A 26308-nucleotide genomic window follows, 5' to 3' on the forward strand; every position below is an offset into this window, starting at 1 on the left:
CTGAAAACCCTTAAAGGGAATGCAGCCATTATTACATTCTTATTTTTCTTCCATGTGTGCCTTTACTGCTTTGAGATGATGAACCAAATAAACTAGCAGCTGCTTTTTGAGAATGGCAGGGCTGATATCAGTGTACTGTGGCGCAATTGATTTCCCATTGTGAAATGAAAAATGAATAGTGGGGGAAAATTCTTAAAGGATTTTAATAGCATGCCACCATTTACTTAATAGTAGGTAGACAGAGCCCTTAATGCTGCTGGGCACCTTGCTTTGTTACTCATTTGGCCACAGGATTAGTCTACTGTTCGCACATTAGCCGGTGCAGTGTTACACAGGATGTGTGATCATTTTGAGTCAGTTTGTGATGGAGTTGGAGAATGTTCGTACTACAAAGAAAAACAACTTCTACAGTCAATAGTAAACTGATTTCTACAATTTTCCTGTGTTTTCTCCCATTTCTAAACCACAGATATTCTGGGTTGTGGAAACTAAAACCCAGAGAATATATGTGGGGGGAGGCAGTGGCAAAAAGGTCCACCATCATTTTACATCATAAAAAGACACACTTCATATAGTGTAAAATACAATAAAATCCTTGGCTGCCAAGGATGAAAATCTGTTGGCAGTGGACCGCAGTGTACTGTCGAGCCATCTAGAGATGTGTGGTGTTTATCTGGATTGGGTATTCTGTCTGTCTGGCTTCCCTGATAAACCTATGATGCCAGGATATTCGCCTCTGGCTCCCTTGTCCGAATAGGCCTCTAAAACTGAGTTTTCTAGCTGCTGCTGGACAGCATGACATGAGAAATTCTGTAGCAATTTTTTTTTAAAATATCTGAAGCCATCCCTGGAATATCAAAATCAATACATTAGTCTTTTTAAATCAGTAAGAAGATCAGTAGATTAGATGACATCTTGTGAACAAGTAAGAAAGATTTGCAAAAATAGTTTTTGCCTAAAGGAAATGTACTCTTTTTTTTTTCTTTAGTTAAATATATTTTGATCTAATAATGAGTAAAATAACCACATAGAACTTAAGTGGATGGATGAATCATACTTTAGAGCTATGAGTTAAATTCAAAATCAGTTCCATTTAAAAATCCAGATTGCTCTTTCCCCAGCAAAGATGGCATCTGATGACCTTTCCTGTACCCTTAATGACAAGCTTTGACAACTCAATATATATATATATCAACAAATACATGGTTTCCCGTTTTTCCAAGGGTAGCTGTATAAGCACGATCTGATATCCTCGTGTTGGTGTTGTTCCCAGATCATCATACTAAATGTTGTTCCAGGATCAACATTGCAAGTGACCAATCAGAATGTTGTGACGTCATACTTTTGTTACTTCGGGAAAAACCGGCGTAAAACAAAAAACTGTACTTAAGCTGCGAGAAACCGCCTCTGTCCGCCGATCAACGGACCCTGACCCTAACCCTAACCGTAACCCTTTAATAAACAGTAAGCAGAATTGATATTGTCCTTGCAACATTGGAATTTCATAAATGCACGAATGGCTTGGCGCGCAAAAGAATAACGTCACAACAATGTGATTGGTCACTTGCAATGTTGAACCTGGAACAAAATTTTCATGATGGTCTGGGAACAACACCAACACGAGGATATCAGATCATCCAGCTGTATGACCAGAGGCCATGCTCACTAACTTGTGGTAGATACCCAGTCGTTTTGTAATAGGCCTGAACAGAAACCACTCAGTTCAGATAAGAACTTCAAGGGTTGCTCCTAACAGACTTTCGAGGGGTAAAGAGTTAACGCTTATTTGCGCACAGTTTGTCCTGAAAAGCCAGCAGGGATGCTCAAACACTCAACCATATCATCATCCAATCACATAGTCACTTTCTTGCTGCATGGGATCAGCCAAACTATATATATAGTATACAATCACACTAAGGTATAGTCTATAGTTAGACATTATTTATTCCTGAAGGTAGATTAACAGCTTTTCAAGATGGATTCATTATTTATAGCAGCGAGATGCACAGACTTCCTGTGGAAATACAACTTGCTTTTTCAAAACTAGGGCCTAAGCTAGCCAATTTGTATTATTTTTATTTACACGTGTAACAATGCAAGCAGAGAGAGCCCACTCAAAACACTGACCGAATAGCTAACATTAGCAGGAGCTGCACTAACTTGTCTAATTATATGCACATAATTTATGCTTTCCTCTCTAACTCTTTGAGCAAAAAGGCTACTCACTCACACTGCTCCAAATGTTATACACAGCTATGTACAGCTCCATACATACACCAGAATTATACTGTTATATATATATATAAAATTTTCCCCCAACATCACACATTTTAATGTATTCTCACACATATTTTCACACATTTAGATATGCTGATAAACAGATACAATACTTATGACCCTATTCTGTTTCCATATGTGAGGAGTCTGGGATTTCACATTAACACAAGTAAGATGGAAACTAAAATAATTATGGCGGGATGGCGGTGGCATGTGTTGGTGTTTCTGAGTTTTCTGTGGGAGTGTGTGCCTGTGAAATGGGCATAGATACAAGTGAACGAGACATCTCAAGATATGTAATATGACATAATGTCTCCCCTGCTCGAACCCCCAGCTGCTCGCCCACATGCCACAGATCCTGCACCATGTCTAAACAGATGCTCTATCAATAATGCTTGCTCCAGTGCCACACACCTCCCTGGTGGCCAAATTGGGAAGAGTAGAGTGGATAGGAGGGAGAGAGAGAGAGAGAGGGAGGGAATGAGTAAATGAGTCAGTTTTTGGAGGGAGGACAAGAAGGAAGGAGAATAGGCAAGAACCCAGAAGCTAGAGTGACTACGGGGAGATGGATTCGCTACGCCAGAAGAAGCCAAAGGACCAGTGAACCTGAGGATGAAGTGTTCTCCTTCTCCCATCTGCTGCAATGGAAAGCGGGGGAAAGAAAAGTCTATGCCATTTTTGGCTATTTGTCATCCATTGTGAGCCATGATTAGTTTTTATTTCATCAATTTAACTTAAACCCAGTTTAAGAGAAAAATATGGCTTTTGTAGCCAGCTTAGCATCTTCCTATTCTTGACTTTGGAACAGAAACCTGTTGGAGTGCTTTGAATCATCGTCCTATTGTGGAAACTAAACTGTTTCCTTTGAAATTTCAAGACTGACTGCGTGGCACCTGTAAGACTTGCTGATATTTAGTGAAAACTGAACCAATTAATCTTCCCTTACAGGAATAAAATGTTCCCAGATGTTTATCACTTAGCGGTTTTCATCAAATGCTGCAAATTAAGGATATATTTTGATTCCTGTGGCCAAAGGCCAAAGTACAGGGTGGGCCGTTTATATGGATACACTGTAATAAAATGGGAATGGTTGGTGATATTAAAGTCCTGTTTGTGGCACATTAGTATATGTGAGGGGGAAAACTCCTCAAGATGGGTGCTGTTTGTTCACAGCCATTGACATGTCGAAGAGTTTAACACGTGAGGAGCGGATCGAAATTGTGTTGATATCTGGTGAACGCAGTAACCGGGTCATTGCAGCAGATTTCAATGCAGGTCACCCTACGAGACCACCCATCTCCCATGCTACAGTTAGCAAACTGCTTGCTAAGTTTCGTAAAACTGGTTCAGTCTTGGATTTGCCAAAATGTGGACGCAAGAAAACTGTCACTAATAAAGAAACATCAGTGGCTGTCCTAGCTTCATTCAGCAAGAGCCCACAGCGTAGCACTCGCCGCATGTCACTGGAGTGGCATTAGTCGAACATCCCTTCGGCGGATATTAGCTACTCACAAATGGCACCCTTACAAACTCCAGCTACTGCAGCATCTCAACGAGGATGACCCAGATCGGCGCACAGAATTTGCAGAATGGGCAAAACAAAAATTGGAACAGGACCCTCAGTTCATGCAGAAGATTTTGTTCAGTGATGAGGCAAACTTTTATGTGAATGGTAAAGTTAACAAACAAAACCACCGCTATTGGTCTGACACTAACCCACATTGGATGGATCCCTCCAAGACTGTTGGAACAACAAAAGTGATGGTTTGGTGTGGTATATGGGGTACAACGATAGTGGGTCCATTCTTCATCAATGGAAACCTCAAGGCCACTGGATATTTGAAATTGCTACATGATGATGTGTTTCCCTCTTTATGCACTGAAGCTGGCACGTTCCCTGAGTTTTTCCAGCAAGATGGTGCACCACCACATTATGGGTGCCAGGTCCGAGCATTCCTAGATTAACAGTTTCCTGGAAAGTGGATTGGTCGTCGTGGGCCAGTTGAATGGCCCCCAAGGTCTCCCGATCTGACCCCCTTAGACTTTTATCTTTGGGGTCACCTGAAGGCAATTGTCCATGGTGTGAAGATACGAGATGTGCAGCACCTGAAACTATGGATTCTGGATGCCTGTGCTGGCATTTCTCCTGCGGTGTTGCTATCAGTGTGTGAAGAGTGGGAGAAGAGGGTTGCATTGACAATCCAACACAATGGGCAGCACATTGAACACATTTTATAAGTGGTCAGAAACTTGTAAATAAATCATGAAAGAATAAAGTTACGTTGACACCAAGCACGCCATTGTTTTCCTTGTGACATTACCAATAAGTTTGATGTGTCACATGGTCCTCTTCCTATTGAAAAAACAAAAGTTGTATCCAAGATGGCCGACTTCTAAATGGCCACCATGGTCACCACCCATCTTGAGGAGTTTGCCCCCTCACATATACTAATGTGCCACAAACAGGACTTTAATATCACCAACCATTCCCATTTTATTACAGTGTATCCATATAAATGCCCCACCCATATCATAATCTCTGCTTAAGCTTCACAGACTTCTGTAGATCACATTTTAAAGTTTCCTTCAGGTGACTGACAAATGTGCATCAACACTGCTCAGTGGGACAGTGCACCACCACTACTGAGCCCACTAAACATTCCTTTGCAGTTGTATGAAGGTAGTGCTTTTTGCTTCTACCCTGCAGTTTTATCTTAAATGTATCTTGGTCTTCACTTACTCATTTCTCCCTTTACTGCCAGCTGTAAATGGCATTCAAATGAGTAAGAGTTTCATGGATCCTGAAAACCGAAATGAAAACTTCATGTGTTTATGCAAAACCAAAAAACTAACCGAAGAAAAAAACAAAACAAAACCCATCAAGCAACATTTTTAGTGCTTTGATACCTCCTTTGAACAAGCTGCAGAAGAAAAGAGAGAATAAACTAGTGAAAGACTGCAATCAGCTTTTCATCAATAAAATGATTAATTTCTTTTCGCTTGCAAGAGGAACTATTCAAGTTCATGAAATAAAACAGCATCGAGAGGAAAACAAACAAAAAATAGGCAATGAAATCTACCAACAAACATGCATAACACAAGAGTAATATCACAAAAGCAGATGGAGTGGCAGAGGAACAATGGCAATTTTTTTTGCACATGTGAAAAATGCATTTTCAGATTTACAAGAACTTTTGGGGCTGTGAGAGCAGCTTGTAGCTATGAAATATTGCACAGCCATTTTAAACATTTCAGCATAACCATCAGACATATCTATTTGTGTGTATGTGTGTGTTTGGGACACCAAAACTGTCCCACATTAGGTGTACGTACGTATTAGTTCTTGCATGAGCAACAAAACACATCTTTCTGCATCACCCCTGTTGTCATCATCCATCATAATCTAGCCCTGCCTTCCACTGGCTGTCAAAACTGCTCTGGACAATTCACTTAGATGGTGTCAGCTGAACTGTAATATTTTACCAGCCACTATAATGAGGACTGGCCTCCAGACTCACGGAAACAAACACATGGCTCCCTCCTAACGCCTTGGATGTTGTATCCATGACTTTGCCACAGTCATTCCAATTTTCCTGTTGCTGGAGGCAATACTACTATCCTTGTATGGCCAGCCTTTGCCAGCTGGGAACCCAACCTGTCGGGCCATGCAATATTCCACTTATCTCCGCTGCTACTGTGAGCTTTCCTAAGTAAAGAGCAAACCTCTTGTATTAATGCCTAGCTTTCTTTCAATAGACATTTTGTGCAATGTAAGCCATTTTTGCTCAACAAATGAAAAACCTCTTATTCAGTGATCTAAACAGCCCTGTCAATTTCTGTCAACTGACACATAAGCACTGCTTCGCTTAAGAATATTAACCAAAATCACTTCAAACTGAATAAGATTAGAATTTCTTTACATTAAATGTACAACACTGCTGAATCCACTTTTGCAGATAAGTTCTTTCATATCAGTGCATGTGGGAGCGCTACTCTGTGTTTGTCAGCAAGTCTGCGTGTCCTCAGTAAGTGCCACATCAACAATATTAACTTGGAGGACAAAGGAGGGCACAGAAACACACCGAGCCACGTGTCAAGACAGCAACAGAAAATAGATGGAGTAGCAACACACACTATTTTAATTATCCCCTTGTCTAACCTGCCCTCCAATTACAAATAAGGATGTATAATAATCCATCTATCGATGCATGAAAGACAGGACAACAACACAGAGGCATGAGCAGGATAAGAAGTGGCTTGAAAAATGTACTAAAAGGAGGCTCAAATGGAGGTTAAGCTATGTTAAATAAGTGTTATATTTCTGTTCAAACTCCATGCACCATCATTCTTACTACTTAGATGTGTACCATATATATTAGTTGAGAGGCAGGGTTTATTGCCATTAGAGACTTCAAGATGAAATACATGATTACATTTATGATAGTGCAGTTAAACGATAAAGACACTGCAGTGCACGCTGTATTCCACTGAGAGATAGGCGTAATGAATATGCTCTGGCTAATTTATGCTGGCTAATTTGTCTACATTTGTTAAATCTTTTTAAGATTGATTTTCTCAGCAGACACAAACTCAGCTCATCATTAAGTAAACAGCAGTGAGAAATTTTTTTTTGGGGGGGGGATTTATTTAATTTTTATTGGCTTTTTACAATTTTATTGGACACTTACAGCAGGGAAGGGGTAAAGGGGAACAACAGCTACCTAGGAATTGAGCCGTGGACTTACTGCTCAGTTCATTTGTGCCTATGTGGCATATGCAACTTTCATATCAGGTTGTCCCAGGTGAGAAAGTTTGATATTATATTTCAGTACTTTATATTCAACGTTCCCTCTCATATAGGTGGTCATTTTAGTCAGTCGTTATGTGTAAGAATTAACAGGCTGTGCTGCAGACACCTGCCATTTGTCTTCCTTCTGCAAGCGAGAACTTCACTATAACCCGAGTACCGGATGATCTCATGCTTTATTAGAAGTGCCACAATGAAATATGCCCATATTTGGTAACGACAAGGAAAGTGAAGAGCCAATTTTTACCCTGCACACATACCCTGTGTGTTTGTCACCACACATCCAAATTAAAACATGCTTTTTGTTCAGGGGTCTTGGATTGTATTCTTTCCACATGTTAGGCTACTCATCTGCACCAATCCTATTGCTTTTACATTCAGCCACTTCAGCCATGACAGCGGCTTTCAAAGTGTGGCATAAATCATTCTCTTAGTACAAAAAAGTGAGTGATTGAGAGCTAAATAAACTCCAGAGGCACAAGAGAGAACTGTAGACAAAATGCATGCATCTGACTACCATAGTCCTCCTGGGTTGAAAGATGGATTCATGCCTCCACGTGTCATCCGTAGAGCTACGTGAGGCATGTTCACGTGCCCACTTCAATGAACTGAAGTTGTTCTGTGCAGCTATCATCGCCACTCTCAATATTTCTTTTTATTAATTTAGGTCAGTTCTCTTCATATTGTGCTCACAAGTAGGGATCTGCACTGATATTGACCTTGATCACTTATTGGCCATGACATTACTGATCCACAGTGGTTAGAGTTGTCCTGTAAGTGCTACAATAATTGGGACACAGTAGGATCTCAACACAAATTTTAGTACCAGAGTCCTTGGACTCATGTTACCTTACTTGAAAGCAGTTCCAGTAAATGTGGCATAAAGCAAGCTGGTTTTGGATCTGTACTCAGCCTCAAAGTTGTGCTGAATCTGCATGAGAGAAAGCCTTGGACTACTCTCCCTACTCTCAACCTTTCCTTCATTGAATCTACCCTCTTGAACACCACATTTACATCCTTGTGTAGTCAGGCTACAGAAATGATCAACTGCAAAGAAAAAAGTGATCATATTCAGTCACTGTATCTTGATTATTTATTCACTTCTTCTGTGAGCTGATTACCCCGTTGACACAAACCCACATTGGAATACAAAGAAATACTGTAAGTGATGATTGTTTTGGGCAAAAGAGGATAGTGCAGGTCCTTGCAGGCAGTAAAGCAGGCTGCATGGCAGCCCTGACTCCCAAGACAAGTTAATAAGATGGAGCAGTCCCTTGGGGCAGCAGCCGGTGAGCATTATCACTTTGAAAGCAGCTAGAAAAACTGACACGTACTAGGAAAGAACTTCCCAAAAAGAAGCTATTAATTACCCCTCTCACTAGCCACTGCTGCAGAAAAAGTTAATTTGACAATTTGGAAGACAGGGATTGTTTCAAAATAACGGATTTTCACTCCCACTTGGTTCAACGAATCTCTCGCAATTATTATGTATTGTTCTGCTCTATTCAGACATACTTCCCAATTTGCATTTTTTATACTCTTATACCCGCCATCCTTCACACACACGTATGACAATGTAACCTTTTCAAGTGCTGAACCTCAAGGAGGTGTGAGGCAAGACGGCACACAGCAGCACATGTGAACTGCCCAAAACCGCTCCTACAGCCATGTGGCGTGATGAATAAATCATGCTGCATAAAACCAAGGGGAAGAGAAGTTCTTCTCCTGAGGGCCCGCATTTGCGTAGCGCAGCTCGACTCAAACAAGTATCTCCCCACCATCTAAATGAGAAACACATGGCTGCGCTAAAGTCAATAAGAGCAAAACTGTCACCTTACTGAAGAAACATTGATCATTACACAATTTGTTCCCTTTTATTACAGCCATTGTAATTAAAAATAATTGAGTAGCGGGGTGGGCAGGTGTTCCCATCAACAATTTTTTTCACCAATTAGCACACAATAATATTGCTCTGGATATTGCAGATGATATTATTAGCATTTTGATGGAACACAAGTGCCTGCATGCCTGCTCGCCAGAGAACTGTTCTCAAGTGGAATCTTAGCTCTGAGATCCACCAGGGACGAGTCACTTCTGGTTCGACAAAAATGGGCTTAGAGACAGAGAGGAGGCGTTATAAGAATGTGCTCCACAAAACGTTCCATGGAAGCAGGTTTAAGGCGCAAAGATTTTAAAACTCCAAAGGTCCAAAGCAAAATTCTGGATCCCTTATCGTGATTCTTTTGCTACCACGTCTCCACGTCTCCTCTCTGATCTGTGGCTTTAAAAAAGTGAGGCAGACCCAACAGTTTCAAAAGGTCCGGTCTGTAGAGCCTTTAAAAAAAGTCATCTACCAAAAGCTGAAATAACAAAGAAAAAACAGATTCCCACAAAGTGTTCTGTTTGTGTTTAAAAGAAAAAAAAAAGATACTGGTCAGGCATGCATAAGTAAATTTGGTCCACACAAATCTGACAAATGTATTTTAACATCAGCGATAAGACCTGTGTGTTCTCATATAACCAGCTTGTCTGTTGTCAGTGGCCTAACAAATTGGTTCTCTGACCACTTGGGAGCATGTGCGTGCCGGTTTACCCTGCACAGAAGAATCAGAATCAAATTTGAAGCATTGAATTTCTGTGATACATCTTACCAATTTTCTCTGAACCATCCGAGCTAAAGCTCAGTGTCTGTCTGTGACAGGGATTATCTCACAAACAGCAGAGTGGGGTTTTTGTTTTGTTTCCTCCTCTGCTTGTTGCCTATGCAAAGTGCACAAATGCTAATTTACCAGACTGACCACTGGTATTTTTGTGACAACACAAAACAAAGCAAAAGAAACAAAACCTTGATTACCGCTTTACCTAACAATATAGAACTAGCTTTCAGGTGGTAAAAATTGCAGAATTTAACAGAGGAAGAATACTTTTTTAAAAATTACATATTAAATCGTTTCTCATATAGTGATTTATAAGAAAAACACAAGAGCCACTGTGCAGCACTTCCTGGCCTGGCCAGCTGGCTCTAAGTTGCTTTCCCTCACTGAAATATGCTTCAAAACAATATCTCCAGTTACAAGTCTGCCATATTGGCTAACTTCTTAGATTGATCGGTAATCTAAGAATATGCTGCTAAATATGCTGGACTAAACGTATGCATCCTGCCTCACAATTACCTCAACAAGCATGCTGCACGCCCTGAAAGCAGTTCTCACAGTTTCCCAAAAAAAAGAAAGAAAAAAAAGAAAAACAGAGTTTCATCATTCAAAACACGTCTCTCTGCAAAAAGATCTGTCAGTCCTCCAAAGTAACGCCTAGAGCATTTTTAATTATGATACAGGAAGACGTTTCACTGAGATCATCAACATAATGTGACACGGGATCATTTGGGTTAAATTTTTTATAGCGGTGCTCCCAGAAATAATTAGGAATTTTGTTAAAAAGAAAGAATTTATGTGTGGGTCATTACTGGGAACACATTTATTTTAATTCAAACACAAAATCGGCTAAAATAAGATAAAAAAAGAATAAGTAGGGAGCTAAAGCAGTCCTCTATAAGACTGTCAGCGTTTATTTATTAAATATAAAAAACTAAACTGTGCTATGGATCCTGTGCTATAGGTCAAAGAGACTGGGGAAAACTTCAAGTTTCAACAAGTTGAATGAATATAACTTTTAAGAGACATTTGAGATGCTGGCTCCATTATCTTTGATGTAAAGCGTGAACATGATTGGCAAAGCCTCCAGCATAATGTATGTTAATGTATTCTTTCTGAGCCCACACTGGGTCCAAGTGCACCGCAGGTGTGCTCGTCGCACCTGGCCACGAAAATACCAAAGCATGCTCGGCACGCCCCTGGCACTCATTGCAGGGGCACCTGACTGCGAAGTGCTCCGTGCCGCTGGCTTCCCAAAGACACGGTCCTTACTCTACTTCACTGATTTGTCCTCTACTGTGTCATCATTAACACTAGAATTTGGCAGAAATACTGTGCAATCACCTCAAATTTGTGATAGCATTACATTCTAGAGTTATAATGAATTATTTGTGTGTGGAGAGAGGGAAAGGAGAAGTAGCGAGAGAAAGTGAGCGGGGGAGTGTCGGAGACAAAGACGGAGAGACATACATAGAGAAGGAGACAGAGAGATCAGAGAGCTGGAGACAGAAGAACAGCCAACGATAAATGAATCCCCAAGAGAAAAGGAGGGACACGGAGAAATTACAGAACAAAAGGAGAAGACAGAAATGACATTTCTTAAGGGACTGCTGTGTGGCATTTGTAGGAAGAAAAATGAAATGTGAGGACCAGAGAGAGATGGAAGGCGGGAGAGGGCATGGGGAGAATGGAATGAGTAAGAGCAAGAAACAAAAGGAAAGTGTGTGAGAGGTAAGACTAATTTATGAGAAATGAGGCAGGAGTCGGTGAGGCTGCTTGCTTCTGTCTGATGGATTGGGTGGGGGTGGAGGTGGAGGTGGGGGAGGTGGGACTAGGTTTCGTAGGCTGTTGGACACAGAAGAACCTGTGATATGGATCCTTTGAAGCGGCATTTCAAAAAAAGAAAGAAGAGAAAAGTGAACTCTCCAGAAATAGTAGATGAATATAAAATAAAAAACATCAGTTCTCTTCGGAGGAGAATCTCCCTGGCAGGTAGGCAGAGCAGAGAGAAGCAAAGGTGAGAAAGTGAATGAGCGGGAAACAAAGAAGGAGAAGCACAAGGGAATGAGCAGAAGAAAAAAATGTGTGAAGTGACAGAGGCGAGAACGAGTAAGCTGGAGTAAGATGATGGAGATAAAGTGAGATAAGAGACAGCTGCCTTTGATGCAACTGCTCTTCAACAGTGGCGGCTCGGAAGAAGGTATGTATGCGCGGGTGTACGCGTGAATATGCACATGCGTGCACGTGCGTGTACACTATGAGGTGTCAGGCGATTGAGCCAACTCGTGTCAAATGCCTCACCAACTCCTACTTAAAACATCTAACATCTTCCCAAACATCTGAATACATCAAATTAACATAAATTCACAATGCAGCTCTGTCTGTTTAAAAATTGTATTCATGCACAGCCAAAGCATATTCTCAGTTACATTTTGAGGAAAATCTGTTTCCTTTCCAACAAAACCAATCAATCCCAGTGTGGCACACATTTATTCTGGATGGATGGATACATATTTTACTCATAGTACCTATGTTTAAGTTCGTCACTTTTGAACACTGGAATATTTCTAACATTTTGAGTTATTTTCCAGTGTTAGAAAATCAGCACTGCTCAGTGTTAGCCATTGTTAATCTTCAAAATTGACTAGGTTACTTTTAAACATATAACACTGTCAAAAGTGTTAATTTAACACTCAACAGTGTTGTATTTAACACTCAGAGGTGTGGACCCATATAGATACTCTCCAGTGTTAATTTAACACTGGAGATTTTGCTGTGTACTCATTAGCACAAACTCATTTAGATTGATAGCAATGTTTTGGCAACCTGTCTTTGTTCATAAATTAGATTGCAACTGTTTGCAAACCTTTGTTACCAATCTATCTCAGAGTGATTGCAGTCAGTTGCATTCAGTACTTAGAGAGTTGACAAATAAATCGGTGCCATCACTGAGAAACCACAGATTTTTTTTCTAGTCACACGGAGGTTACTGTTATAGTTTTACTCTTGTGTGAGGGACTCTTTAGCCATGTAGCTTGCTAAACATTAGCATCAGCATTAGCTGATAAATGACACTCCATCATGTCATGCAAATATAGTAATTACTGGTGCCTGAACATCAAAACGATGGTGCACAAAACACTACTGCATAAACTTAAAGATGCAGAAACCATCTTTACATATATATCATGCAAAATTTCAGAGAAGACTAAAATGCTGACATATAAACTCAAAAAACTAGAGATGAGCTTTATTCTGAAAAACAAGAAAGTGGGTACATTTAAAACGTCAGGAGAATGAATAAAAGCAGGAAGTAAAAACACAGTAAGAGATATGAGAAAACTAACCTTCAAAGTATAACAGGAAGTTTACTTTGGCACACATACATACAGATGGAAACACAGAAGACAAGTAGACATGGGGGCTCTGCAAACCCCAAGAAGTAAATCAAACTCATATATCAACATATAATAACGTATATCAAGGATCGTGATGTTACAGCAGTCTTTTATATAGAGTCAGCGTTGCAAACATATTTTTGATATGGCACAAACAAATGCAATCAGGCAGAAAATATGCTTACCACAAGAATTTCAGGTATGAAATATATGCGCTCCACTTATAATGCTTTACGCACGCCTAGATATCTATCAAACTGTAAAGTGTATTGTGTTGATGTGGCGATTTACATGTATACACATACTTTAGTCACAGCAGGTACACAGCGAATGTACAGTATGTCAGTGGGCTGAATTGCTTGACACGTCAGAGTATTTCATAAAGTTCATAAAACATGAAAGGCAGGATTGATGATGAGGGTGGTGCTCGTTTGTAGTACTGAACAACTGATTCCCACATGATCCAGTTACACAAACAGAGCGAAAAACAAGCACAGACACAAAAGCAGACAGTAAAGCTGTCTTTACAGCTATCGAGAAACACTCAGGGCCTACAAGATATTTAAGGCTCTCCTCGAGACAGAATCCCTCCCAGAGCACGCTGACAGAGGAGCACAGCGAACCTCCTTTTTCAAACACTGTCTTCATTCGCCCTACTCTTACAGCATACTTGTACTGTATCAAAGCCAGGACACACGCTGCTGTGTGAAGTGCCATCAGCATACACAGCGACGCACAACTTCTCCTCCTTGCACACGCTTGCGTTCTCTTTGTGTCTCTCTATCTGTCTCGCACATGCACACACCTTTGAGAGAACAGAGTGGGGAGCAGACAGGGGCTGGCAGCGGCGATGAAAGACAGTGATGAAGGTGAGGCGGTAAAACACAGCGTAGACGTCATCTATCTACTGATAGAGAGAACACATCACACGGATACACTCCCTTTTAAGTTCAGTCTCTTTCAGCATCAGCCCAATATAGATCAAGCCCGAAAGGCGCACATTTACACCGCCATGTGATGTGTACATGAACGAACATGTAAACAAACACAGAAAAGCTTTTCCCCTTCATATCTCTCGAAATATGAAAAAGGCAACTGGGAGAAAGACTTCTTAATCCCTTCATCAGATGCGGAAGAGCTAACAGGTCAAAGGTCATGCAGCAGTGACTTTTACCAAAAAGCCAAAGAGTAAAAAATAAATAATCCGCAGAACCACAAATTCACATTTAGTTCAAATGATTGTGGGCTGTGCGATGTGAGGTGTTGCATTTGCCTGCATGTGCATAAATGAGTGTGTAGTGGACAATGTCACATAAAGAGTGTGTGGGCCTGCTCTCTGTGGGACTATACAGCAGGGCAAGGCACATAATACAGAGAATGGGCAGCCACCCATTTTACAAGGCATTGCAGCACTTACACACTACCTTGCAAAAAAAAGAAAAAAGAACACACACACACACACACAGCTCACCTACACAGAGGCGCACAGTTAAACACACAAAGACAGACTTGGAACCTGTCAAGTGCGAACAAACTGATGACAAGACGGCGACAGATGGATTCACTGAGGAGAGACGAGCTACGCATTCAACTCAATTAGCAACGTGCTGCTGCATGACGCCGATGGGATATGGAATCTTACCATGACTGGCAACCTGTCAATCGAGCAACAGAGCCACAAAACAAGCATCATGCAAGACGCGATGAATTGAATTAAATAAACCAATAAATAAATTAATCAATCTATGAATAAATGGTTTAAACCCATCGAGTGGCGGCTCTGCATCAAAAAGCAGGGCGTAATGTGACCGAGGAGCCTAAATATCCCCCTGACGTGCACACACACAAAGAAGAAACTGGCAGCGGAGAACGAAGAGGAGGAAGAGAAGAAGGAGGAGGAGGATGCAGCGGGGAGAGACAGAAAAGACAGGAGAGAGAGAGAAAGAAAGAACAATGGCTGCCTCCCCCTCTTTTCCCTCTTGCTCCGTCTCTCTACCTGTGTGAACATTTGCAAGCGCTGTTCATACATTATTCTGCCATGGTACCTAATGAGCCAGGCATCTCCACCCTGACACTTACGCTTGACTAGGCAACCCTTATAACAGGGTGGAGGCACACACACACACACACTTACACTATCGCACACACACACACACACAGATGCGCAACACCATTGCGGGTCATCGCAGCAGCTGCGTGATGCGGGATGATAAATACATCTCTCATCACTTTAGTCATGTAAAGGATCTCGCCATTATCCAAAGGCGTCTTTATCGTCTGCCACAAGTAATGGTCATAAAATGGCTTAAGTGTGTTTCTGTGTCATTTTCGGGCCTGTCAACCCCCCAGCTCTCGCAAACACATGGAGCAGCGTGAAGGCTGCTGATTAATATGGGGACAGACGCCATGTGCTCCTTCTGATTTGTTTGTTATTAAAGATGCTTCATTGTTCATGACGGCAGACAAAATTGCTCTTTTTGCTGCATTTTACTGCTCTGCACAGAAAAGAAGAGGGAAAAAAAAGCAGGAGCACATCGGCGAGTCTATCTTGTCTGGCAAAACAAAAATTTTTTTTTAAAAACGAGTCAGTGGCAGGATGTATCCCGCAGTGCTATGATTGTCTTGGCTGCCTCTGTAAAAAAGCGTTTCCACTTCAAAAAAAAGAAAAAAAAAGACTCCTACAACTGTTTAAGTGGTAAACCAGCAGGGCTGTGGGAGGCCAATCAGCAGCGTGGAGGGCCAACGTGGTAAAAAAGTTGGTCAAATACACATTAGACGTCACAACAGCATGCAAGTGAAGGTGTGGGGAGCCGGGCTTTGAAATGGGGGATGGCTGGCATGTTTGTTAAACACTTAAAATGACATAAGACACTCAGTTTGACCCTGAAAGCGCAAAAAGGATGAGAAGAAAATGGGGGAAAAATGCAACAAAGAAACCAGAGATTGTTCCGTTTTCCTTTTTCATCTCTTTAATCTAAGATTAGATGCCTGGACTGGAGGTGATGTAATCTAATTCAGCTCGCAATCTCTTCTGTGAGAAGTGATTGCTGTGGCTCAGCAGCTGATTGTGATTTTCAATGTGGGTTGGTGTATTCTGACCACCATCACACTTGAGAGGGACAACTAAAGGAGGAAAAAAAAACTACAAAGAAGTTGTGATGAGATGTGATTGGAAGTTTTCTGGTGCCCTTTTGTGATGGAATTTGATAGCTTATATTGAAGATATGGAGAAAAAATAGGGCTGATAAGTGATTTTTTTTTACTGTTTGTTTGACAGTGAGATACCAGCAAATTCCTTTAAATAGTGTGTCTCTAGTCTCTAGTAAGTTAATATCCTATCTGTTTAAAATAACCCTTCCTTATTTAATAAACATAAACTGCCAGCTAATTGTCTGGTGAAATAAAAGGAAATTACTCTTTTAGTTTCATGTAATTTCTAATTTCAAGCGAACACCTCATCATCATCATCACTTAAATTGTTTGCAGAAAAATTGTTCAAAATAAGTTACTACACACAACTTCTAAGGACTGCCAGTGTTTCTGCAGTGCGTCTGTAGGTGTGACTGCTTCCAAAACCATGCCCATGTGATCAGCATGTTTTTAAAATTCCTGCAAAGACTTGAAGCGACATATTTTACTAACACTGCATAGCAGACACTTAGTTAATTCCCTCAAGTGGTGCGCTCAGCTGTAAGATGCCTGGGTAGGCACCAATCAGGCTGTAAATACAGGGGGACAATGCAGAGGGAGGCTACCACTTCCCTAGTCTGTCTCTGTAACAGTCTCATGAACATCAAGAGTATTCCTGCATTTCTGTGCACGTCTCTTTCTTTTTTAAACATCTTGATTTTGGTACTTTGTAACAGCTGCATATTATCCAGATTCAAGTGAACAAGTTTGTGTAAATTGTACTTGTATTCCTGTGTGTCTGTGAATGCCTTACATTTTATGTCTTTGAGTGAGTGTATGTGTGGGTGTGTGTGCATTTGTGTGTGAGGGGATGTAAACTCAGTATTCCAGGTCACGGTGGCTGCAATCTCACAGGAGGTTTAACCTTGGTAAATCCACTATTAGGTGTTCAGAGAATGATGATGTGAGCAGTAGATCCTCCCTGATGGTTTCACTTTCTAAGAGCATCCAGCAGGTCACAAATAGAGAAGCTGAGGGGGTATTACAAGGTCAAAGGTTGGCTAACTCTCAATATGATGACAATTCCAAGCTGGCATTTTCATTTCCTGAAGAGACTGATTCCCCATAGCAGCTGAGACCGAATATGTTTGCTTATTTTTTTTGTTCATATAAGTTCTTCTCGGCTTTTAACACAGAGAATTTATATCACACATGCTGCAGTGGAGTCACTGTGTGCACACTGAACTCTCCTGTAGATGCACAGGGGTGAACAAATAAATAAATAAATACATGTTTTCACAATAGGTTAATTGATTAATCCAAATTGCCCATAGGGGGAATTCTGGGAGTGAATGTGAGCGCGGATGGTTGTCTGTCTCTGTGTGTTTGCCCTGTGACAGACTGGCGACCTGTCCAGGGTGTACCCCGCCTCTCGCCCTGCAACATTTGGGATAGGCTCCAGCGCCCCCCGCGACCCTGAAAAGGATAAGCAGAAGCGAATGGATGGATGGATGTTTTCACAATCTATACAGCTTTAAAATACATGCAAAAAACCAGAGCATGCCTCTCAATCATAAATGTGTTGTTCTACACTTTTTTCCCCGCCAACGCTTTTATTTTGCCCTTCAAATGTCTTCAGAGGTGCGGCCGCGCAGCTAACCAGTGGGAGTAGCTGATGTTTTAATGGCACATGGTTTGTCTCCTGGTGGTGAGATAAACATGGGGAAGAGATTAAAACCCCAGGCTTTCTCTCACAATCTCCTGCCTTCATCCTTCTTCCTCTTGCAGCGGCCATGCAGGGCCAGCAGTGCGGACTTTAACTTAAAACCAAACCCATCGGGTCTGTGAAGCACTGTGAAGCCTAAAACACATAAATGACTACAGTGAAATGGGTAGAAGGGTGGATGTTAGCAATAATCAACAAAAAACAAACACGTAACAGCAAGAGAAAGATTCTCTATCATTTAATCACCAGTCTCGTAGGTACGTCATATTGTGCTTGTTGCGAATTACTGGCAGAAATATACACAACAACTGTGCGACTGTACTGTGATTCTCGGTGCTCATTTCAAGGTGAGTGTGTTGGGTCTCTGATGTCAGGATGTGGATCACAACAAAGAGCTTTAAGAGGAAGCAGCGGGGCCAGAGGCCAGGCTCCATACTTTATACTGCTCCTCCCTAGTGAGACACAGGTTGGTCATAAAGCCGGCTCGCCTAGGAGCTGATGAGCTGGAGCAGTTATTAAGAGTGGCTAAACACATCATTTCCTTTGTCACTATGATTAGGCCAAGGCGAGGGGCCCTCCGGTGGAGGTAGACCCAGAGTGTATGATTAGCTCTGCCATTTAAATGACATTCACACTAATCGCTAATATCAGGTCTGTCAAGGTGAGAGAATGCAACAAGGAATCTGTCTGCTCATGTTGGAAGGCTGAAGCAATGCAGGAGAAAAAAAATAAAGTGCAGGAATATCTGACTCCTCTTGATGTGAGCTCAGTGTCAATCAGTGAAATCAGGCACAGCTGCTGATTGCTCTGCTCTGCATCTGAGCCGCTATACAGTTGTCACGGCACAGAGGAGCTGCGATTTGTAAACACCACGACGTCTGTGGAGGCAGCCATGAGCTAGCTGTTTAAAAGGAGGGGAGAACGCCGGCCATTCCAAACACCTGACCCTTGTTAACTGGGAAGACAGTTATTTTAGTTGCGTCCAAATAGGTTTTATTGTATCAAAAAAAGAAAGAAAGAAAAGAAAAGAAGAAAAAAATGAGCATTGGACAACTTGTTTGCAAAGCAATTTAATAAGAAATTAAAGAACTGGTTAACTCTCCTTTGTTGGCAGAAATGAATGTCTGAATTATTCGCAGAAGCGCCATCTTTAAAACTTAAATGACCCCGCTCCCTCTCTTGCCTGAACAAAAGAAGGCATTATCAGCCCTCACTCTCAGCAGTGCTAGATCCATTTGGTAAACAGCCTGTGTCATACAGTAGTAATCAGAGGGTATTTTTGAGGGATTTGCAGGCTGGCCAGGAGGTATCCGCTGGAGTGATCTCTAATTGCTAGAAGCAGAGGCCTAGACTGCCTGGCGCTCTTTTGAAGCCATCGGCAGCAGCTTCCAGCCTGAGGAGCCAGCAGGGGGAGGCTTCCCACTGAGCCGCTGAGCTACTCTCCTTTTTCTTTATTTACTTCTCTCTTTCGCCCTCACCGTGCCTTTATTCTACTTTTCCTGCTTTTCTTGTCCTCGGTCCCCCTTTCTTTCCACCCTCTTCTTCTCCTTTCCATTTCTTCTCTAACTGTACTTGTTCCCTTTCCCCACTCCCCTTTCCCCCTCCTCTCCCACTCAGTCAATGAGCCAGCAATCACTTTGCAGACAGACATCCTCTGCTCAGTCGGCCATGTTCAATCCCTAGCACCGGTGGCTGATGAGGCATTGTGGTGACGTCAAGCACTGGGGCTTTTCAGTGAGCTACAGTTAACCTGTGGAGGCGCAGCTCTGCTTCCCAGGTTACAGGACTCTAACTGGCAGGCTTTGTATAAAATAATTAATGTAATGTGCCAAAGAGATGAAAGATAATGAGGCCAATTATTTTTTTCTTCTCACCAAGTGAGGTGGGAGAGGCAAATTTATGTCAAATTGTTGGTGTATAATGACACCTAATACCACTCAAGCTTTTGTTATATATGAGCTTCTGTATCCTGGGGCAAAGACTTTTGCTCTACAAAGCGCAGGTTTGAAACTGCGCCAAGCAGACACACAAAAAAGCCCGACACAACCACTAAATAATAATACGATGCTTCGAATGTTGGACCGTCTTGGGCATTCTCTCTATATTGTTTATGCGGGAGCTGCAAAACTCACCTATAAAAAGTACAAAGACACACAAATTGAAAAAAAAGAAGAAGAAAAAAAAGGTGCACGCTGTCATCCACACACAGTCTCACTGAGACACAACCAGTTTTTTGTTTGTTTGGAAGGCAGCTCGCTCAGTGTGACATTGACTCCTCAGTGCCAATTCCACACTGGGAGCTACACTTGCTAGCTTTGCTGCCAATCCAGGTAAAGAGATTACAGACACACACAATGCAGCCTTCTGTTCGTCTGCCAAGAAGAAAACCAGCCCTTTAAGCCCATAGAAAAAGGGGGCTATACATAAATTCACACAGCATTGGCCCTTTCCACATACAAACACCAAGAATCCCCTTCTTCTCCAGGAACATGGCTTCTAATACGCGCCTCGCTCACTGTGGCTCTCTCATACAAAGCAGCCTTGTGACTAAAACAATCCAGCCTCCCATTTCTTTATCCTGGTCCCCAAGACTGTTGCACATTACTATTACTTGCATCATACAAATAAAGAAGGAATTTGGCTTACAATCAGTCACACAGTCATTATAAAGCTACACTAATGGGTGCTGTCTGGTTCCAAACTATTGTAAAACAATATGAAAGAAAGTTACACTAGGATTTCATCATCTTTCTTAGTGATGTAATTAAAAAGGTGAGGGAGAATGCATGTATCGCCCAAAATAGATATGGTGTCACCTGCGAATATTTTAACTCAGAGGTATTATCTAAAGATTTGCAGGAGAACAAAAACTTGACGATAGCTGCTTGGCTGACGCTGCTTTTTTAGCAGTTGAGATGTTGCACACAGGAAACAAACTCACTGTGACCCAATTAATGAACTACTTAGAATTGTAAGAGTCTAATTGGGGACCAAGCAGCGAAGCCTCAAAGGCATCTAGTACTTCTTCCTTTTTCAATGCATCTTCTTCATCAATCATATTCTTTACCTTTCAGCTCCCAGAATTACAAGGTAAAAGGTCTGAAATTTGGAATACCAATTAGAGACAGCTGTATGTTCTTTTTAATCAATTTATGACTTCTAGGCTGGACTATTGTAATTTATTACCATCAGGCTATCCCAAAAACTTCCTGAAAAACCCTGAGTTGAGTCCAAAATTTTGCAGCCAGCTGCTAACAGGAACTAGAAAGCGAGAGCACATTTCTCCCTTATTGGTTTCTCCTTCTTGAATAATCAGGCCCCATTTTATCTTAAAGACCTTATAGTGCCTGATCAGCCTGCAGTCACAGAGCACTTCTCTCTCAAAACTTACTTGTGTTTCCTAGGGCATTTAAAAGTAAAATGGGACACAGAGCCTTCAGCTTTCAGGCCCTTCTTCTGTGGAACCAGCTCCCAGATTGGATTTGGGAGACAGAAACTTTTAGTATTTTTAAGATTAGGCTTAAAACATTTTGCTAAAGTGACCCTAAACCCTCTCATAGTTACACTGCAATAGGCCTAGCCTGCTGGGGGGATTCCCATGATGCACTGTTTGTACACTGTTTTCACTCACTATGTGTTTACTTTTAAGTTAGCATTTAAGTTTGACACCAAGTGCTTGCTCATAGGTGGTTGTCTTATTGTTGGGCTATGCTGGGGTCATTATGACTCAATATAAAATAACTGAAGTAATCACAGGACCAGCCAGCCCAGAGCTCCATTGTCTCTAGGTAAGCATTGGGGCAATTTAGTTATGCCTGAAATGCCTCACCTAGGAGTTGTCAAGGAGGCATCATGGTCAGATAATGGTGCCACTTCAGTTGGCTCCTTTCAGTGAAGTGTCTCCATTCTAAGTCCCTCCCAAATTACTAAAGCTCAGCTACATAGGAAACTAATTTCCACTGCTTGTATCTTATTCTTTCAGTCACTACCCAGAGCTGATAACCATGGGTGAGCGTCGAAACATAGATCAACCTGTAAATTGACAGCTTTAGACTACTTTGATCCTCAGGGTTCTTTTCACTATAACTGATCGGTACGGTACAGCATATTCAATCTGTCTGTCTGTCAGTGGCTTGCTCCACTCTCTCCTCACTTGCAAACAAGACCCCAAGATACTTAAACCTCCACTTGGAGCAGTAACTGACCTGGAGCGGGCACTCCATCCTTTTCTGGCTGAGAACCATTGGCTAAGACTTTGAGGTGCTAATTTTCATTCGCACTCAGCTGCAAAGCACCCGAGTGCAAGCTCTCAGTCACTGCCTGATGAAGGCCAACAAAACCACATATCTGCAAAAAGCAGAGTCAAGATCCTGAGTCCAGTGAATCAGACACCATCCACCCCTTTGCTGTACCTAGAAATTCTGTTCATAAAAAACGAAGACCAGAATCTTTGACAAAAGGCAGCCCTGGTGGAGACCAACACCCACCTGGGACAAGTCTGACTTTTTGTTGACAATATGAACTAAGCTTTTACCAAGGTTATACAGGGACTGGAAACAACTGAAACCAAATGAATCAAAGTACACAAATGTGCCCCATTCTATGCTCGGGGCATTCTGGCATATGACAGGAGGAGCAAACAGTTGCTACCTTCCTCTACATGTTTCGGGACTAAAGACAATACCTTACTCAAGTAGATTTTCCAGACAACAACTGGACAGACACATCAGCAGATGGAATTTTTCCCACTCCCAGGATGGTCACTGTTGCTTGGATTAGCATTTGAAATGTAGCAGTATGTGTGGCATGACCAGGACCATTATTTAGGCAGAACCACAGTGAAACACTGTCTGATTATTTACAAAAATAGAAGACTAGCACAAACACTGCCGATCGTCTTACAAATTACAGATGCATTTTCTATCCTTTGCTCCCATATGCTCGCTTATTTGGAAGATTCATCAAGAACCGTTAGTAAACCAACTATGGACATCCTACTACAGTAAAATCTGCTTGGTGTGAGGTTGCTGCAAGGAGTGAAGCACTCTGCAATTAGGTTTAGAAAAGTGCTCCAAAAATAAACATTCAAATTTTTGAGGTGAAGTTAACTCAGTTTGCTTTAGTTACATCCTCATTTTTTAAGCACCGCTGCATTTCCAGTCTTTAGGATTATCATTAATTAATTTTACGTCTGTAACAGACTCTGAAAGCTTTAATAAAGACAGAGGTTAAAGTGGATTATCTCTTCAGCAGCACGAAAAAATATGAGTGAACAAGAGGGCAAAGAACCATGTCAACGTGACAACCATTTCGTTTTACTTTTATGACTTGTGGTCTGTTTTATTTTATTTTATTTTCAGTTCTATACTAGTAATGAATTCAGTTTTTTCCCCATCATGTTTTCCACATTTATAGAGCCTACAGGAAATAAGATGGTATATGATCTAAAACAAACTTTTGTAACATCATAGCATAATCACAGCAACATCCACCATTGCATAGTTAAATAGCTTACTGCAAATGGATTAAGATGTTCTGAGTGCAGCTGCTGCCTTTTTAGGCTTCTTAAATCCTTCCTAACATCCTAGTGACCTTTGAGGTCAATCAAAACATTTAGCAATTTTTTTCTTTAACTATGTGACCTCAGTTACTCGCTCAAGACTGTATACTGTATATAATCAATAGACGTAACCACCGTGAAGGTTTGTGAAGCCCCATTTTAAGGCCTCAACATTAGAATCATTGCCATCCTTGTTTCTTGGAGCCATAACTTACCATTTTTGGACAAGAGGGTTGCTAAGTTATTAGCTAATGCTAGCAAGCTTGGTTAGCACCTATCCAGCCATAGACTGCAGACTGACTCTTGGATGAGTTGACATACTTGACACATCATACATATTATTTGCCAGATAATTACAGTAAACAATCTCCAAAAGAGGTAAAAACTACAAACATAATCAAAAGCTCCAGTTCATTGATTGGATGTGGAGCCTAGCAGACAGTTGCCTGACACAACTGTATGAGTCAGCAGCCTGTGTTCTGTCAGTCAATGCAGCCACATCCCTAACTTTGAGCCTTAATAAAGTTTTATGGGTGAGTTATTGGACAGTTGCTATAAAGGGGGAAGTTAGCTTTAGTACCAGACTGTAAAAATTCTTATCTGTGCTGCAAAGCAGTTTTTTTTAAAACATGGGCATTTATGGGCGCTGTTTTACTTTTGAAGACAAATACAGGTGGCCACATAAGACTTTCTTTTCACTCGTTTCTTGTTTCTGTGGTTCGGGCACTCCTGCAGCAAGAACAGGTCAAAGTTGAGGTTGTGTTTACAATATACATTTAACTCTGGAAGCATAAAGCAGATTTTTAAAGACTACACTCCATCTGATTCCTTTCATAAAGTCAAGTCCAAAGCTAACCCTAAGTTGCCACTTGATTATGACCTTGCTTGGAAGCACAAATGATTGCTAGTAGGTGCCAAAGAAAAGCAAAAGCATCACAGATCAAGGCTGACACAAGTTACCTCCCCCATGCCAACCTAATAGACGAGACTGCCATTCTGGATTTAACTGAAACTTTGAACACATTCAGGTAGCAAATGATTCCAGTCATGACCAAAATTGGTGGAAGTGATCTTCTTTCAGAGCCTCACAGAACTTACTACACCTCCTCTCCTTCATACCTGCTTCACGCCCTGGGGGACGGGGCTATGGCTCCCCACACTCCCTAGCACATCGTTAAATTCAAATTCAAATTCAAATTTTATTTGTCACGTACACAGTCATACACAGTACGATATGTAGTGAAATGCTTGGACAACTGCTCGTGACCTAAAGAAAACAAAAAAGGAAAAGGCTATGAATAAGATAGGAAATAAATATGAAAAATTAAAAAGGGTAAATTTAACTAAGAAGGAATAAAATATAAATTAAGGTTAAAAATGAAATAACTGTACAACACAAATTAGAATGAAGGGTAAATTTAACTGGGAAGGAATAAGATAAAATATATAAATTCAAGTTGAAAATAAAATAACTGTACAACAAAATACACAATATAGAACTATATAAGAATGTATGAAGAAATCTAAATATAAATAAATATATACACAATAACAGCAGCTGTACAAGTATTAACCGGAAATGAAGAATATAGTGACCAGTGTTGTGCAAAAAAACAATGTGTGCAAAAACAATGTCCAGAAAGTCCAGTGTGTGTGTGTAAGAACCATATGTGTGGGTCAGTACTGTGTGGTGGTGTGATTGAGAGACCGTATCGCCTGCGGGAAGAAGCTCCTCCTCAGTCTCTCTGTGTTGGTCTTCAGGGAGCGGAATCGCTTTCCTGACCTCAGCAGAGAGAACAGTCTGTTGTTGGGATGGCTGAGGTCCTTCACGATCTTCCTGGCCTTGGTCCGGCACCGCCTGCTGTAGATTGAGTGCAGGTCAGGGAGCTCGGAGCGGATGGTGCGCTCAGCTGACCGCACAACCCTCTGTAGAGCTCGTCTGTCCTGCATGGTGCTGTTCCCGAACCAGGTTAAGATGTTTCCCGCCAGGATGCTCTCTATGGTGCACGAGTAAAAGTTCCTGAGCACCTTGGAGGGCAGTTGGAATTCTCTCAAGCGTCTGAGGTGGTAGAGACGCTGTCGGGCCTTTTTCACCACGGTGTTGATGTGACAGGACCATGACAGGTCCTGCGTGATGTGAACTCCGAGGTATTTGAAGCTGTCCACTCTCTCCACTGGGAACTCGTTGATGACGGGGGTCTGGTAGTTCCTCTCCTGCTTAGTGCTGAAGTCCACTATCAGCTCCTTTGTCTTACTGATGTTTAGAAGGAGGTTGTTCCTCTGGCACCAGTTCTCCAGATTCCTAATCTCCTTCAGGTAGGCCGTCTCGTTGTTATCAGAGATCAGGCCCACCACGACGGTGTCGTCAGCAAACTTGATGATGGTGGTGGAGCTGGTAGTGGCCACACAGTCATATGTGTACAAAGAGTACAGCAGGGGGCTCAGAACACACCCCTGGGGGGCTCCAGTGCTGAGAGTGGTGGAGGCTGAGACATGTCCGCCCATCCTTACTGCCTGTGGTCTGCCAGTTAGGAAGTTGGAGATCCACTGACACATAGATGAGCTGAGTCCCAGATGCTCCAGCTTGGTGGTGAGTGTGGAGGGAATTATGGTGTTAAATGCAGAGCTGTAGTCTATGAAGAGCATTTTAACATAATTCCCCCTTCTAGTGTCCAAGTGAGTGAGTGATGTGTGGAGGAGATGAGAGATGGCATCGTCTGTGGAACGATTTGGACGGTAAGCGAACTGTAGTGGGTC

General features: G+C 41.7%; 1 protein-coding gene across 13 annotated transcripts in view; it reads right to left on the reverse strand.

The window, feature by feature from the left end:
* Positions 1 to 26308, reverse strand: part of msi2b (musashi RNA-binding protein 2b) — a 269399-nt gene that overhangs the window by 84356 nt on the left and 158735 nt on the right. The gene's annotated exons all lie outside the window — the stretch shown is intronic.

The sequence above is a fragment of the Astatotilapia calliptera genome, chromosome 10 (assembly GCF_900246225.1).
Source record: "Astatotilapia calliptera chromosome 10, fAstCal1.2, whole genome shotgun sequence".
NCBI classification, from domain to species: Eukaryota; Metazoa; Chordata; class Actinopteri; order Cichliformes; family Cichlidae; genus Astatotilapia; species Astatotilapia calliptera.